This window comes from Hipposideros armiger, unplaced genomic scaffold, assembly GCF_001890085.2.
Source record: "Hipposideros armiger isolate ML-2016 unplaced genomic scaffold, ASM189008v1 scaffold_1728, whole genome shotgun sequence".
Lineage (NCBI taxonomy): Eukaryota > Metazoa > Chordata > Mammalia > Chiroptera > Hipposideridae > Hipposideros > Hipposideros armiger.
The window spans coordinates 12,493-18,357 of NW_017733078.1; the positions used below are offsets into that span (position 1 = coordinate 12,493).

Here is a 5,865-nt window from a genome sequence, read left to right on the forward strand (position 1 = left end):
TTGCTTCCAAGTTTTGGCAGTTATGAATAAAGCTGCTATAAATATACACCGCAACTGTGGTGGTCTGGAACCAAATTGGCAGTATCTCTGAGGTATGCCTGTACTACAGTTACCTGCCTATGTGTCTCAACTAAATGACATGATCCTTGAGGGCAGATTCTCTTTTCCTTTTTGTATGTCTTAAAATATAAAACAGTGCCTAGGCATACCAAATATTTAATAAGTGCTCACTGAAGGAAGGATACAGGATGGGAAGTAAAATACTAACATTTATTGAGTGCAAACTCTGTACAAGGCAATGTATATGTCCTTTACATATATTATTTCACTGAATGAATGAACGAACGACTGAATGAAGGCAAGGAAGATAAAGGATATATTTTAAATATTATTAATGGCAACAGTAGAGAAAACAAATATCCATGGGCCTATTAGTAACTCTGTTCACTCTGCTACTTGTTAATTATAAGACAATTTGGCCTTCATATTTAGTCTATAAGTGAATTATACATTTGGATGTCTACTGGAATGTTTGATCCTAAGAACTGCTAATGGATAAAACTAGGAAAAGGTCAAAAAGGCTGAAATCAGTTAGTGCTTATGGTACATGTACTTTATTAAGGAAGAGCAAGATATTTTAGAGTATGCCGATGTTTTTGAAGTTTACATCACATGGAATCTATCACCTCCCAGAGTCGTAATATTAGACTGTACTATTGACATGATCCAACATGTAATATTTATGTTTTTATTTAATTTCAGAAAATCTGCATATCAGGAAGAATCCAAATTATCTCACCAACACAAAATTAGTGTGTAAGCAGTGGGTTTGACTGAAATTTTAAAATACTGTTACTTATAGGGTTATCCTTCCATCAGTTTAACACTCCAGGAAAGAGTCTGTGTCTCTAATTTTCTGTGAACAATACTGAGCACATACCCATGTATAATTAAACAACATTTTTTTAATAATAATGTTCCTTATGACAGGAATTAGAAAAATTGCAAAATGTAATAACATGTAGAAAATCCAAGTTTATGAACCATATTACACATAACAAAACCATATTACACATTCAACTGTAAAAGACTCATCAATTTCCACAACTGAAGCAGAAAACTCTTTAGTGATGTAATTAATACCGTAATCAAGAAACATCGATCAAGAAAGTTAGCATGTCCTTACAATCTCTTGGTCATAGAGCCATATTAAGACAATATCAACCTTAATGTGAATATCAACTTATACACAGCTATGAAAGTCTCAGAACACCTGACATATAACATATTTATTTGCTTATTTGGTCTTTCTCCACTGGAATGTTAAGATCTATGATAGCAGGGACTTTCTCTTTACTACTCACTGCTCCTAAAATAGGATCTGATATGTGGCAATTAGTCAAAACAATTTTTTATTGAATGACTGAAAGCAAGTTTACAACTTTTTACATGGCTAAGATAAACCTGACCGATCTTTAATTCTGACTTCTTAAGTAGATTTTATCACTACAACCTTTAAATCTTTCTTGAAAGTACCATGTTTCATTGACTCTAAGAGGCTATTGATTTTAAGAGCCACAATTATGTTATGTGCCACTAAGAAATAAAAAGCTACTATGTGACAAAAGTACTGAATGCTGTGGTTGGCTACCAGATACCTCCTCTCCAGAAAGGAGGTACTTATCTCTCCAGGTATCAGATGTACTCCATGTTGACAGCTCACAGTTGAGTCATTCTCTGGGAATTGTCAACAGCTGAAGAGAGCTTCTTCATTCAAGGTTATGGTGCCTCCTATGGTTACTGGCACCTAATAATACAGAAGCACAAAGGAACAGCCCCTGTATCTCAATTAGGGACAATTTTGAGAAAAATCTAAGGCCTCTGTTGTAAATGTACCACAATTCAACTTTTCCTGCAAACCAGTCCTGCTTTTGTCACTATCTTACAAGTGGTGTTTCTGAAAAAACTGTGCAATATACTGGATTGTCCGAAAAGTCATGATGTATTTTGCCTATGTTTTTCAAAGGTCATTTATTTATTTAAAAAACAAAGATCAATCAATAATATATTGCCCATTTTGTTCAATAACCTTTTGCCATCTTTCAGTGAGCTTCATAATTCCTCGTTCATAGAAAGACCTGTCTTTATTTGTGGAAAACTGAAAAAGGTGTTGATTTACAGTCTCATCTGAATTGAATGTTATACCACACAAGGAGTTTTGAAGAGAGCGAAACAAGTGGAAGTCTAATGGTGCAAGGTCAGGCGAGTATGGTGGGTGTGGCAACACATCCCATCCAAGCTCCAATAATTTTTGACGGGTGGTCAAACTTATGTGTGGTCAGGCGTTGTCACGATGGAACACAACTCCTTTACAGTTAACAAGCTCTGGATGTTTGTGGATGATGGATTCATTCAAACTGTCCAATTGCCAACAGTACACATTCAAATTGATTGTTTGTTTCTTTGGTAGGAGCTCAAAAAACACGACACCTTTAAAATCCCACCACACTGAGAGCACAACCTTCCTCTGATGAACATCTGCGTTCAATGTCGTTTGAGGCGAATCATCACATCGGGATCAAGACCATTTGCAAACCACATTGTTGTAAACAATCCACTTCTCATCACCAGTTATCAGTCATTTCAAAAAAGGATCGTTTTCCTCACATTTAATGAGCATGTTGCAGATGTTTACACACGCCATCAAATGAACTTCTTTGAGTTCATGTGGAATCCAAATATCGAGTTTGCTTACGTATCCCAGCTTCTTCAGGTGGTCGTGAATGCTTGAGTGATGGATGTTCAATGTTTCTGCAATCTCTTGTGTCGTGTAACGTGGGTTTGACTCGATCAATGCCTTTATTTTGTCGTCATCAACCTCGTGGGCCTCCCTGACCAAGGAGCGTTGTTGAGATCAAAATCACCAGCATGGAATTTCGTAAACCATCGTTGGCACTGACGTTCTTGTAGAGCATTGTCACCGTAAACTTTATGCAACTTTTCACAAGCTTGACGCATGTTATTCCCTTTATGAAAGTAAAACAGTAAAATATGGCAAAAATGCACAGTTTGGTCTTCCATCTTCAACTTGTAAAATCTCCAAAACTCAACCAAATTGCTCAATTTTTTTTAGAATGAACCTAGCACTGTCAGCTGTCCAATGACATAGCAATAACACAGATGCAAATGAATCTAGTACTTCCAAAAATGAACTAGAGCCATCTGTTGCAAACATGTGTCATGACTTTTCCGACAACCCAATACATGCATGCGAATTTCTGCCTCAGAATCTATTTCCTAGGGAAACCAACTTAAGACAGATACCACTGGCTGAAAGACCATCCTGACTTCAGAGAGATGTGTGTGTGTGTGTGTGTGTGTGTGTGTGTGTGTGTGTGTGTGTGTAAAATGTGCACCTTAGAATTGTTGAAACACTGTAAATGGAACAAGAGGGTCACAGAGAAGTTTTGAAATTTAATAAAGTACCACAACTTACCACTACTGCTGCCTTATGTGGGAAAAGAGTTGAATTTTTCATCTAAGTCAAAGCAAAGACATCAGGCTAGGAAGCAGACACCCAGAAACAGATCACCATTAGAAAGTGAACTGTCCTGAGATTTACTGGTGACTTATATAAGGCGCATAATTGAGTGGTAGTGGTGGTGGGCTGTAGGAGTCAAACCAATTTCATCTAAGTGAGGTTCATAAACTTCTGGTTTTTAGAGCTTCCAATGAACAGAAATATATATCAAAACATTATACGATGTAGGGCCAGCTGAGTGGCTCAGTTGGTTAAGAGTTGGCTTAAGAGCGCAAGCTCTGAGCAACAGGGCCGCCGGTTCAATTCCCACATGGACCAGTGACGCTGCGGCCGAGCTGAGCTGCCAATAGGTGGCAGGATGGCTCAGCTGGTGTAACAAGATTGCCTGTTTGATGGTGGGCTCTGCCCACCCGCAACTAAGACTGAACTCGGCACCTTGAGCTGAGCTGCCGCTTGGATGGCTCAGTGGATAGAGCATGTGCTCTTAACAACAAGTCTGCTGGTTCAACTCCTGCGTGGGATGGTGGCTACATCCACCAGCAACTAAGATTGAACACAGCACCGTAAGCTTATAGGCCACGAGCTGCCAACAGGTAGCCAGGTGGCGAATGGCGCCCTCCACAACAAAGACTGAAGAACAACAACTTGGCTGGTCCCCTTCCCCAATTCCCCAACGCTGTTCCCCTCTCCCAATTCCCCAATAAAATCTTTAAAAAAAAAAGCATTATAGGATGTATAACATAGGACATACTCATAAATGAAAAGTGGGCTTTAAATAAGAAAAACAAATGACATTTAATACTGTCTGAAAAATTTCTGAAGAGCAATTGCTACAAAATAGCCAATGAAATTTTACAGGCAAACATAGTTACAGAGAATTTTGCAGATATTTTACAGATATTTCTAATGCTATTGTTTCAAAAATACTTCCATGACTTTTTGTAAGCATAAGGATTTCAAATCTAGGGTACCTTCAAATGACAGCTTTGGTTTCAACAAATCAGAACAATATTCTGAAACAATAGAGGAGGGGGGAAAAAAGCCATTCATCAATACATTTGTACCTGTGTATATGTCCAAAATGCTAAATTCATTTCTCAAATATGACCAAATAAAATTCTAAAATGAAAGTAGCATTCTAGCATAGTATCTTTTGTCCTCAGGTATAAATTAATCAACACTAATTTATCCAACAAAAGTGTTTTGGTCATCTATTATGTGAGACACACAAAGATTCATTTATTCATTGAACAGGTATTTACTGTGCTGTCAATGTACACAACAGTAGGTTTCCAGGTAAAAAAGAACATGAACTTATTATTCCAAGGAGCACAAGGACAGGATAAAAGAAAAAATATTCAGTTCATTCTTGTTATTCACAGTAGTTAAGTTCTTCCAAATTAGGAACATTAAGTTAGTGAATACTGAAGCATTGTTCCTAGGGGAAGTATAGCATTAGGTTCCTACCAGCCTCTGATCATAATACTTTTGTCAACCAATGAATACATAACCTTGTTTTCTGTGTGTTTCTGTTTAAAGACACATTATTTAATATGTATTGTTGATTCACTAACATTGAACTCACAGCCAACAGCACTATATAACTCATGCCTGAATGAAGTTTATTGAACACACGTATTTTCTCCGAAAGGCACATCACAGCTTTCTTGTACTTAGGAAGACTAAGTAGCACTTTAGTACTACACTTGGAGGCCATTTACACAGCAAAATCTCCAACAAAAAAGCACAAAAATGTGAAAAACATAGCACCTTAAAAAGGACACTTGTTTACAGCATGAGAGTTGGAACAAGAAAGCAGAGCACTGCCTTGCTCAACCTCAGCTAGGAATGTGTACATCAAATGACGCCAATTTTTTGCCAATTTCCTCATGTCCATGAATGACGGCAAAAGCACTGCAAGTATTAATTTTGAGGTCACAAATTTTAGTGAGTAGGTGAACTGCAAATCTGCAAATAATAAAAATAAACTGTATGTAGTCAATCATAAAAATTTAGAGTAGAAAGTTACTTCAGAGATGATTTTTCCAATGTGCTCATTTTTCAGATAAGAAAAGTTAAGGTTGGAAGAGTAACATGATATAGGCAAGGTAGGCTTCTAATTAACACACTGAGGATGGGGCATTTAAAAATATAGACACAAGGGCCAGCCGAGTGGCGCGGTGGTTAAGAGCTGGCTTGGGACGCCAGAGGGCCGCGGTTCAGATCCCTCATACGAGGGCCAGTGACACTGCCCTCCACAGCTAAGATGCTGAACAACAGCTCAACCTGGAGCTGGGCTGCCGTGAGTCGCTGGCGACGGCGTA

The 5,865-nt window shown here is 38.0% G+C and overlaps 1 long non-coding RNA gene across 1 annotated transcript in view; it reads right to left on the reverse strand.

Moving 5' to 3' along the window:
- Nucleotides 1-830: 830 nt before the first annotated feature.
- The window catches only part of LOC109378089 (uncharacterized), a 52,379-nt gene continuing 47,344 nt past the window's right edge, over nt 831-5,865 (reverse strand). Inside the window, exon 3 of the long non-coding RNA XR_002122955.1 lies at nt 831-1,807. This is a non-coding gene — a long non-coding RNA (uncharacterized LOC109378089). The remainder of the gene's footprint in view (nt 1,808-5,865) is intronic.